This window comes from Colobus angolensis, unplaced genomic scaffold, assembly GCF_000951035.1.
Source record: "Colobus angolensis palliatus isolate OR3802 unplaced genomic scaffold, Cang.pa_1.0 Scaffold20, whole genome shotgun sequence".
NCBI lineage: Eukaryota > Metazoa > Chordata > Mammalia > Primates > Cercopithecidae > Colobus > Colobus angolensis.
Window position 1 is genome coordinate 7496460 of NW_012115155.1, and position 11770 is coordinate 7508229.

The following is an 11770-nucleotide window of genomic DNA, read 5'->3' on the forward strand; positions in this document are numbered from 1 at the left end:
CCTGTAGTATAGTTTGAAATTGGGTAACATGATGCCTTCAGCTTTTTTTTTTTTCTTTTGCCTTGGTTATTCAGGCTGTTTTCTGGTTCCATATAAATTTTAAAATAGTTATTTTTACAAGAGTTTACCATTTTTATATTGGTAAATTTATGTATTTTTCTTTAATATTTTGTGTTTTATTTTAAAGAACTTCTCTATTCCAATATTAAAAACAAATTATCCTATGTTACTCTTAAGTATTCAAAGAGTTAATTCATATACATTTTATCTATGTGAAATAAATGTGTGTTTCTGTATGTTTGTGTGAGTGAACATATGAACTAGGTACCTGGCTTCCTTTCCCAAATAACTAGTTGTTTAAATATGCTTGATTTAATAGTTATTTATTTCCTCACTGATTTAAAATGTCATATGCAATACAAACTAAATTATCATATATTAATGAATTTCTTTCTGAATTACATTTAAAAAATTTTTTTTCTATTTTTGTATTAGATCCACACTGACCTAATTATTATGACTTTGTAATATGTTTTTGAGATACACTTGAGCCAGTGCCTCCGTGGTTTTTTTTCAAAATATTATTTTCTCTTCTTGTACATTTTATCTTTTGCATGCATTTTCCACAACACTTCTTGAATGTCATGTTACATTCAGTTTGGGTTTTGACTGTGATCACATTAATTTAGAGAGATTTGATGGTGGTATATTATTGTGTTGTCTCATCCAGAAATGTTATACTTCTGTATTTATTAATATTTTATTTTAGGACTTTTATTAAAATTAAATATTTTTCTTCAAATTAAAACAAAAGAATATTCAGGTCATCCTTAGGTGTAGGCAGGTTTGGGGCATTTTTTCTTAACCCATTCAATACATATGTCCTTCTCATTTAACTAACTATGGATAATTCTTTTCAGCCTCATTGAATAAAGAGGAAATAAATGACTGTGACATATATGACGTTCTTTAGAGAAACGAGGCTCAGCCTCTGATTTACTTACCTGTCATCTAGTGCAGGTGGGATGGGGTCGGGGGGTACACAGGCAAACAGCAAATAGTAGCACAACAATATGTTATGTTGCCACAAGAGAGTAAACCTACAGAAATCACCAGAGGTAGGTTAGCAGGTGACTGGAAAGATTTTCTGGGGAAGATAATGCCTGAGTGTTGAGGCACATAAGAATGAGGATTTTAAAAGTAAATTAAGTAAGATTAAGAGATCTTGGACCTAGTTCCAAATCATATAACTTGTAAGATCCATAAATATGTGGCTTAAAAACCTGTGTCACTATAGAAGTGACTCTCATATTTTTTATTGTATATATAATCATTTGTGATTTAAGTGACTTAAATAGCCAATGAAAATATCTGCAGTTTTATTTCTATTCTAATGTCCTCTCCTTGTGAGGTTAGTAAAAGTAGAATTGTATGTCCTTAAATATTCAGAACACTTAAGAATGTTACTCACCTTTAAATATTTTTAAACCCTGTAAAGAATAAGACATTGCTTCCTCCTGAGCTTAGTAGTAAAATTAATTTAATTGGTGAGGAAGACATTTACAGAAACAGGCTGAAAATTCTGCTTGCCACCAGACACAACACATACTTAATTAGGGAAAAGTCAGGAAACTGAATCAGACATTATAACAATACTGACAATTAGGATTTTAAGGGGAAAACGAATTGGAATTCCCAACACTGGCCTGTGATAAGACACGGTCAGAGAGCACTAATTAGCAATACTTAGAAAAGGTCTACTTCTTTTTCATGTTTAACACCAAAATGGTTGATGAAAACTGCAAATGTCAGCCACGTGATTCCACATCCAAATAGGAATAGCTGAGGCTGTCCTGGGGCTTAGTTCAGAGCTTAATCACAGAAGACTTCTCCATTCAGATGTGAGTCCTGTTACTTGGTGAGAATATTGATTATAGCACATAGAGGAAAACTGAGGAATACTATCTGTATTTCTTTTTATGGACTCCTCCTAATGCAAGTGTCTGGAGGCACTTAAAGCCGACACATCTTTATTCATCCTGCTTCTGTCAAGGCCAAATGAATTCTTTTGCTATATGGAAGAAAATAAGTATCCATTTAAACAGAAATTGGCTCATTCACAGCAGAACATTTGGAAAACTAGCTATAGTCAATAAACTTGGAACTGTTTTTACCAAAAGTATGTTCCTCTGTGTTAATCAAACTCTTTCAATAGGTTCAGCTTGTGCAACTAATCCTAGCTAAATATTTATTTAATGACTTGTTTTATATGAAATATTAAAAACACACAGGAGAAGATGGGAAAATTAAACAATAGGTTATTTCCCCCTGGGTATTTTATGAATAATTATAGTAATTGATTATTAAGAATGTATTTTTTCTTTGATTTCTATAGGGTGTAGTGAAATTATTAATATGTGGTCAATCAAAGCAACTGCTCAGAGCCAAGATTCTAACTCTGAACTATATGAAATATGCCAGTCCAGTCTAGATCCACAAGTGTGAGTCAGAAAACCATAAAATGTACAGCTCTTTGAGAGTAGAGGTATTTAATAATGTTACACAGTAGTATTAAGACACCAAAACTTTTGAGATAGAAGTAGCATTATTTTTTATTTGGGATATAGCCTTGAAAGGAATCCTCCTGACACAAAGTCCAACGACTTTGAAATCAATAATCATATCTCAATTCCATTGAGTTGTGAAAGATAGAAAAACTGATTTGCAACCAATGACAAATGAAAATAATTCCTGGTCTTAAATAGACAATCAGTATTTCCAAAATGTCACTGCGGAAAATATTACTTCTCCTTTGCTATGTTTACTTGATTTCAAGATGTGATCCACCATAAGAAAAAAATTAAATCAATTTTATCTAATTTTTTTATTCCAGGGTAGCATAACCCAAATCTTTTTAGAGATAAACATACCAAAGAAATTATGTACCTCAGATTCACGGATGTAAAAATGCAAAACAGTGGGACTAGGATCAAGCAGGTATGCTTAAAAAAAATAGAGTCAAATGGATAACATAAATGATTGAAAACAGAAATAAAAAAATTTATATAAGCAATTGACATAAAATTTTTCATATCAAAAAACAGCTTTGTTAGTAGAGATAAGCAGAGGAACTAAAAGAACATTGAGTTTCCTTGTATTACAAAGGACAGTGAAATGACATGAGTAGGGACAGATTTTATAAGCATATCTAAGTGTCTTAACCAAGAAGGAACATAAATTAACATCAAATTATTGCTTTTTTCTATTGTGTCTTGTTTTAAATATAATAGCTGATTCTCAGTATTCCTCAGGCAACTCATTATCACAACTGTAACTGACACTAAATAGAATAGTTGCCAATTTAAGAAGTAGATCAATTCCAAAACAATGGCTATCACCAGTATCTCTTATTGTGGCTTCAAATTTGGGCCTCAATGTAAAATCACCCTTTCTATTCTCTGTTCAAGGTGTCCCTTGAACAGAGGGACAGAAAGAATTTTCTGAACAGAAACAAATTTCTCAAAATGAATTTCACAAGTTCCAATGTCCTAGACCTTAAGTTGTAGATCTTTAAATGCCTTCTAATGTACAGAACTTCAAATCAATACTTTTAAAAGATGTAGTAACAGAGAGAAAAAATAAAATTTTATTTAAGTAAATTATACCAGATTTATAATATACTGTATGTATATATATATTTTTTTGAGACGGAGTCTCACTCTGTCGCCCAGGCTGGAGTGTGGTGGCACCATCTCTGCTCACTGCAAGCTCCGCCTCCCGGGTTCCCGCCATTCTCCTGCCTCAGCCTCCCGAATAGCTGGGACTACAGGCGCCGCCACTATGCCTGGATAATTTTTTTACTTTTAGTAGAGATGGGGTGTATATTCTTATAACTCTATTCACATCTTTGTCAGGGACCACATTAGATAATTTGTCCAGATTTAATACACAGAGATGACTTTCAATCAGCTGATTTGAACTAGCATTTGCAGGCAAATTGTACCCCTTATGTGAGCAGAGTAGCTAAATAGGGGCATTTAGTTTTAATACCATCTGTGTCTCTATATACTAAATATAAATTGTTAACAGAAACATTAAAAATATGTGAAATATATTTTCATAAAATCATGTTGACTCAACGTGGTAGGGATTAGAAAAAAGGACTTGATTAAGCTGTTTAAACTAAAAGTATTAGATATTATGTACTTTCAGGTTATGTGCCCCAGCCTATCAAATTCCAGTTGCACTCCTATTTACACAATTACAGTTATCAAGATTTTTTTTTAAAAAAATGACTCATTCCACCTCCCATAGTCATAACATTAACATATTAAGAATATGAAAATAGAATCTGTGCCCCTCTCAGGTTCATGGCAAAATACTTCCAAGTGGGTTTCTGACTTGAGGAGATATTGTTCTTTTACCTGATACAAAATTTAAAGATTATATTTGTTTTCATATTATTCTTCTGAATTCATGAAGTCACAACTTTTCAGACAAAAAAGAAGTTCCCCCCATCTTTATTATCTACCACAGGAAATAATCTTGCCAGTAACCAGAATCATCTAAGAGCAAAACAGTAATTTGGTTAATGGAGGCCTTGGCAAGTACATGTTATAGTCCAAAGGCAAAATTCTAAATAATAAGAGAGCTCTGAAAAACACCAGGGCAAAATAGATTTATAATGTATCATATATAAAACTAAAATATTATGGGACTACTAAGAAATTTTGGTCTAATGAGTCCAAAATGTTACCTAAAATTGGAAAATTAATAAATACACCAAATGCTTCCTGTGATTTCTTAGGCAAATTTCTTTCTATTTGGGCTCCTTCTGAAAAATTCACAGAAATATGCTGAGAGGGAAAAAAGCAAACAACCTATGGACAAAGAAAATAGCATAAATATGTTTATGTCTATAGTGATTATAATTAAAAAGTTAGTATTACCCAATTTCTTAATGCTAAATTGGTGCATAAATGCATTTTCTGAATGACAGTGAAATAAAGACAAAGTCACCTATTCAAAGGATGGCTGCATTTGTTTGTATTGCTAAATAAAGTGTGTTGGCCGGGCGCGGTGGCTCAAGCCTGTAATCCCAGCACTTTGGGAGGCCGAGACGGGTGGATCACGAGGTCAGGAGATCGAGACCATCCTGGCTAACCCGGTGAAACCCCGTCTCTACTAAAAAAAAAATACAAAAAACTAGCCGGGCGAGGTGGCGGGCGCCTGTAGTCCCAGCTACTCGGGAGGCTGAGGCACGAGAATGGCGTAAACCCAGGAGGCGCAGCTTGCAGTGAGCTGAGATCCGGCCACTGCACTCCAGCCCGGGCGACAGAGCACGACTCCGTCTCAAAAAAAAAAAAAAAAAAGTGTGTTACTACTTAAATGGCTAAATAAGTAATATTTTTTCCATTGTTAAATACGTATTTGGGTATTATGGAAGACAGAAGCATATAGCTTTTATTTAGAAGTTCTTTTATCATAATAATAATAATAAGTTATCATCAGTTAGTTCATTCAATCAACCAATATTTCTTGCATTTCTATTATGTGTTAAACTCTCCACTGGGTATTGTGGCTGTAAAGACAGTAGACAAATCTCTGTTCTCGTGGAGATTAAATTCTTTCTAGAGGATAAATCAGAAAATAACATTAATAGTAAACATATCAGTGGCGTGTGTAAAAGAGAAAAAGCAAGAACACAGATACAAGGCATAGGAGAAAGGTATATGGAATGTAGCTAGGATGGTCAGGGGATAATCCTATTCTGAAGGTGACATTCTGGAAATGGTCTGAAGGAAGTGATGTCATGAGCTCCGATGCTCTATGTGTTCATATTGGTGCATCCCAGGCAAAGAGAACAGCAAATGAAAACATTGTGATGCAGGAGTAAACCTGGCCTCTGTGAGGAAGAGTGGGAGTCTAGTGAGCCAGTACGCAAGGAAAGAGAAGGGAATAACCCAGAGAGGTGATGAAAGTGAAGTGAGGGCTTTTCAGATGGAGCCTTGGTCCCAATTGGGATGTGAGCTTGGATTCCAAAAGGCAGAACTCGCTGAGTAGAGAAGCAGAAGTAGAGTAGAGAAGCACCATGGCTGATTTATGTTTTAACAAACTAGATCTGGGTATTGTGTTAAAAATAGACTAATGAAAGACATACATGGAAGGTAAAACACCAGTAAATAGGTGTTTTTAACAAATGAGGTATAGGTAATGGTGGTTTGAATCACAGAGATAACTGTGGAAGAAATGAGAAGAGGAGTCAAGATTGATTACAGAATTTTGTCTTGAGCATTAAGTTCTGTTGTCATCAATTGACTTGTGAAAGGATGTGGGAAGAGCAGGAGTGGGTCCTAGCAGGACTTCAGTTATAGACATTCTAAGTGGATGCATTGAGTGAGCATTTGAATACAGGGTCTGGAGATCAGGGGACAAGTCTGATTGGAGATATAAACCTGGATATACAAGCATGTACATTGCAATTACAGTCATAAGATCACTGAGAGTTGAGTAGATAGAAGAGGGCAAAGCTGCAAAGATTGAGTTTTTAATTTCGGCATTTAATGGTCAGAGATGAGGTGGAACTGCAAAGATCTGACCATATACTGGGGGTAAGGGGACTAGCACAATATGGTATCCTGGAAAACAAGTGAAGACAGTCTTTCTGGGAGAAGAGAACGATGCATAATGTCAATTTCAGCTGACAAAAGAAGTAAGCACTACATTTAATAATGTGGAAGTCATGAGTGTGTTGATAGGAACAGTTTTTGTGGCATTCTGAGGACTATTGCCTGATTGAAGTGGGGTCAGTAGAAAATAAACAAGCACAACTGGAGGCAGCATATATAGTCCTTAAGGAAACATTTTTAAAAGGGAAGGAGAGACATGAAGTGGCAGCTGCAACAAGTAAGGTAAAGAGAGGGTTACAGTAGCCCCCATTACCAGTGGTTTTCTGAGGTTTCTGAGTTCTGAAAATATTAAGTGGAAAATTTTCACAAATAAACCATTTATAAGTTTTAAATTGTGTGTTGTTCTGAGTATCATGGTGATAAAATCTCCCACTATCTTGCTCCGTCTGGCCCAAGAGGTAAATCAGAGCCTTGTCCAGCATAGACAAAGCTCTCAGCCCATGAGTCACTTAGCAGCTCTCTTGGTCATCGGGTTATGAGATCTGAGATTACCTGTTGTGCTGTCTCAGTGCTTGTGTTCAGATCACCCTTATTTGACTTAATAATGGCCCCAAAGTGCAACAGTAGTGATGCTGGAATGTTGTTATGATTGTTTGATTTTATTATTAAGTATTGTTGTTAATCTTTTACTGTGCTTAATTTATAAAATATACTCTGTCAGGGGCATGTATGTATCAGAAAAGCAGTGTCCGTAGAATGTTGTGGTTTGACTGTGTCCCAAACCGTGTATCTCAGTATATTGTTCTCATGGTAGTGAAAGCCCCATGAGATCTGATGATTTCGTAAGAGGAAACCCCTTTCGCTTGGTTCTCATTCTCTCTTGCCTGCCGCCATGTAAGATGTGCCATGTGGAACTGTGAGTCCATTAAACCTCTTTTTTCCTTATAAATCACCTAGTCTCAAGTCTGTCTTTATCAGCAGCATGACAACGGACTAATATCTAGAGTTTGGTGCTATTTGTGTTTTCAGGCATCCACTGGGGATGTTGGAACATGTCCCCTGTGTACAAGGAGGGACTACTGCATTTGTGAAGATGCGAACCATAAAAACATGTTTCTATGCTTATCGACATCACTATATTTTGATATATGTAAATAAAATGACCTTGATTTTCCTGTTGCACATTAACAATCCCCATGATTAGTTGTGACAGTGATAAATTATGCCTGACCCCTGGTTCCATTTTAGCATTTATATAAAATCATTTACATTTTATCAGACCTTTTGAATTTCAGGTTCCCAAGATATATGCTACTGAAATTTTAATTAACAATTAAAATTTTTCATATTAAAAATAAAAATTTTTTTTAATGATGAATATGCGTTAAACGTTAGTATGAATCTGCCACTTGGATATGAGTACAAAGCTTGTGCTTTCTCGAGTGTTGTAATCAAATACTGTTCTCTAAAATAATCTGGCAGGTTATTTTTAAAGAGCAATGCACATATAGTCACATAAAATTGGGCAGGACTGGCCATAATGGAAGAAAGGAAAATTTAAGATGGGAATCAGGAGGAAAAATATTTTAATGGGAACTAGTGAATGGTGCACTAATCTCCCCCCCCCCAAAAAGTTAAACAATTCTCTCTTTCATGAACTTTGTGCAGGGTAGGAATGAGAAAGTTAGTTTTGGAGGGACAAATCTTGTTGCCGGCGCTGGGAAGAAGGCATCCTGATTTGATATGTGAATTTAGGTAGGTTTCCTTTCAAGATATCCATGTTTTCCAATATGTAACATGGTGATAAAGTATTGTCCATGTACTTGCTACTTGCAAAGTAAAAGAGTCACATTTTTCTGAATGTGTTTAATTGTCTATCATATACTATCAGTTGTACAATATGAAATCCCCAATGCTGAAAATTGAAAATGGATGTCTATTTACAGTTTTATTATTTCACGTCATACACTGACTGGTCTCTTTATGAACATCTTTGCATCCATCCCTTTCTCCAGGAAGTCTGCTAAATGGCACAGAGGAGCAATGCCTGTATATATGAACTCTGCAGGCAGAATATATGCAACCCACCTTGTCTTGTAGGTGTTCTTATTTGGGTCTCCAGTTTCTCTCCTGCCCATTCATGTTAACAAATGCTTTGATCCATTCTTTTGCTATCTGAACTGACTTTACCTCTTTAAAATCTTTTTCTTTGTTATAAGGGAGGTTGCAGAGGTTGAAAGCTCTCTCTCAGCAAAAAATAAAACCAAGAAAATACAAAGGCAGTTTATGGAAAGTTATCTTATTTCACGATGTCAAATTTAAAAATCAGTAGATTTAACTCCAGAAAATTTTTACCCATCTTCTCAATAATACTTTATCATCTATTATTTTATATTATACTTCTTAAACATACACATGCATCTACATATATTCAGCCGGTTTTAGAAGTAACATATTCCATATGTAAATTTGTGTTTAAATGACCTTTTTTATTCTTCATTGTGGGTTAACTTCTTCTATAAAATCCAAATATGTAAAATGAACTTGGGTAACAGGGTGCATCTCTCTTTCACACCTTTGCAAAATTAACTTTTGCACCTGATTCTTTTCTGCTTTCTTTTTCCTCTCTTTTTAAAGTAATACTGAATTTTTTTGGGTGTAAACATGCAATTCCTTTTTGCGTCCTTTAGACCTGCGTTTGGTTATATATTTGAGTATATTGTTTTCAAAATTATTTCAGTAGATTGCAACCATATTTCTCTGTCATATTTTTTACTAAGCACAATACTAAGATTAATTTTTATGAAATTATGGGAATTCCATACTGACTTATTTACTTCAAGTCATTGATTAAATACCTGCCAAACACTAGGCTGTCCTCTGCCACTTGTTGAGACTGTAAAGGAGGAGTGCACCAAATCTGTAGGCTGCAGAAACTTGTCTTCATTGGGAAACACATGAGAAAAGCTTATTGAAGGTCATGGAGAAAGACTCTTGAAAATTGTTTCTATCAATGAATCAGAATAATGTAGAATTCCCAATTACAATTCTAGTTAGAGCTGGTTAGTTTTTAGGAACCCTATGAAGCCTTTTTTTTTTTTAATACAATGGTTATTTCCACCTATTTGGGCGTTTTTATGAATAAATGGAACATTCTGGTTATCATCCAAACTATTTTTCACCTAAGACCAACTCCATAAGGAGTTTTTGGGAGACCAATGACCTTCAGTAAATACATTGATTTTTCTTATGCCTACTCTCGGGTGGAGAGTAGAGACAAAATGATCTGTGTAGTTACCAAAGTCCTAGAATTCTGAGACTGTATTATGTCCCAGTTCTTCTACATCATCCTTAATTTTTCTCTACTGCTCACCAAAGTAGCAATGATGTGTCAAAGGAAGGTCCTCTGTTCATTACCTTTAGTTCAAGGTGAACCTGCTATTCTGGATAAGCCATTTCAATTCTCTAAGATTCATACATCTTGTCTATAATCAGAACATATTGATAACCATCTCCAATCATTGGTAGGGAGATTAAATTAGGTGCCTTAGTTCAGGAATTCACTGGGAGTTCAATCAACTGCTGTATTGCACATCTGTGAGATAGGTCAGCTTTGGGGTTCACCTTACTCAAAAGATTTACCAGAAAATGAATACATCTACATTGCTGTTGACCGTTCATTTATTTATTTATTCACTTTTGAAATAATTACAGACTCATAAGGTCATACATAAAGTCCAGGTGTCTTTCACTCAGCATCCTCAAATGGTGCCATCTGTATGACCACTGTTCAATATAAAAATCAGAGAATTGACACTTGTGTAATACAGGTAACTGAACTACAAACTTTATTCAGTTTTTATCATTTTTTACATTAACTCATTTGAGTGTGTGTGTGTGTGCATGCATACAAATGATTTCATAATTCTATGCATTTTTTTCCAAGGTATAGATTTTTGTAACTACCACTAAAATAAAGACACAGAAGTGTTCCATCACCATAAAGAAACCCCTTCATGCTCCTCCTTCATATCTACACCTCCCCTCTTCCCCACTGCACCCACCACCCCGTGCACTGGCAACCAGTAATATAATCTTCATTTCCATAATTTTGTCATTTTAAAAATGTTATACAAATGGACTCTTTATATATCCCATATTTATCTCTTTCCTTTTTATTTTCCTTTATTTTTTACTCATTCTGTAATCCTCCATCTCCTTCATCATCAAAAGGCATCTTCTACTAGAGTTTAGTAAATACAAATGAAGCTAATGTGTTCGTCTGATTAAAAACAAAACTAAGAAAACTTCTAAATCATCTTTTGGGCAGTAGAAAGCTGCTGGTGATGTTAAAACCCTCATGGGTGATATTACTTAGTTTCATTTTGAAAACAAGATGTCCTTGTATTTATTAGATAGTCACTTGCCTGCTGTATTCATTTTCTGTTGCTCTGTAAAATGTACCATAACTTTATGGGCTTAACAACAAACATTTATCTCACCATCTCCCATGAGAAGTCCAGCATAGTATGGCTCATTTGGCTTCTCTGTCAGGTTTTCACAAGGTGAGAATCTAGACTTAGACCATTTCAGGCTCTTACCCAGAGCCTTTGGGGGAAAATCTACTTTCAGGCAAATTCAAGATGAATTCAATTCCATGCAGTTGTAGAATGAATGAAGTCCTACTCCCTTACTGTCTATTCGCCAGTGTTGTTCTGAGCTTGTAAATGCTGTCCACGTCCCTTGGCTCATGGCCCCTCCATCTTCAAAGCCAGTAATGGTACATGGATTCCTTCTTTCTTTGTAGATATCTCTGATCTTTTCCCCCTAATTTAAAAGGCTGATTAGATTGTACTCACCTAGATGATTTCTTCTTGGCACATGGCATTACATAGTCAGGGGAGTAACACAAGGGGAAGAGGAAGATGGGGGCCAATATTCTGACTCTTGTGCCACAATTACTTGCTGTTTGTTCATGGTACGTGTGTGTTTGTGTGTGTCTCTCTGTATATGTGTGTGTGTATGTGTTTGTGTGTGTGGGGTTAGATTGTGGGAAGACCATATGTTAAAAAAAAGTTTTACATTTTATTTTTTTTTAATTTTTAAATTTTTATTTTTTTATTTTTATTATACTTTAAGTT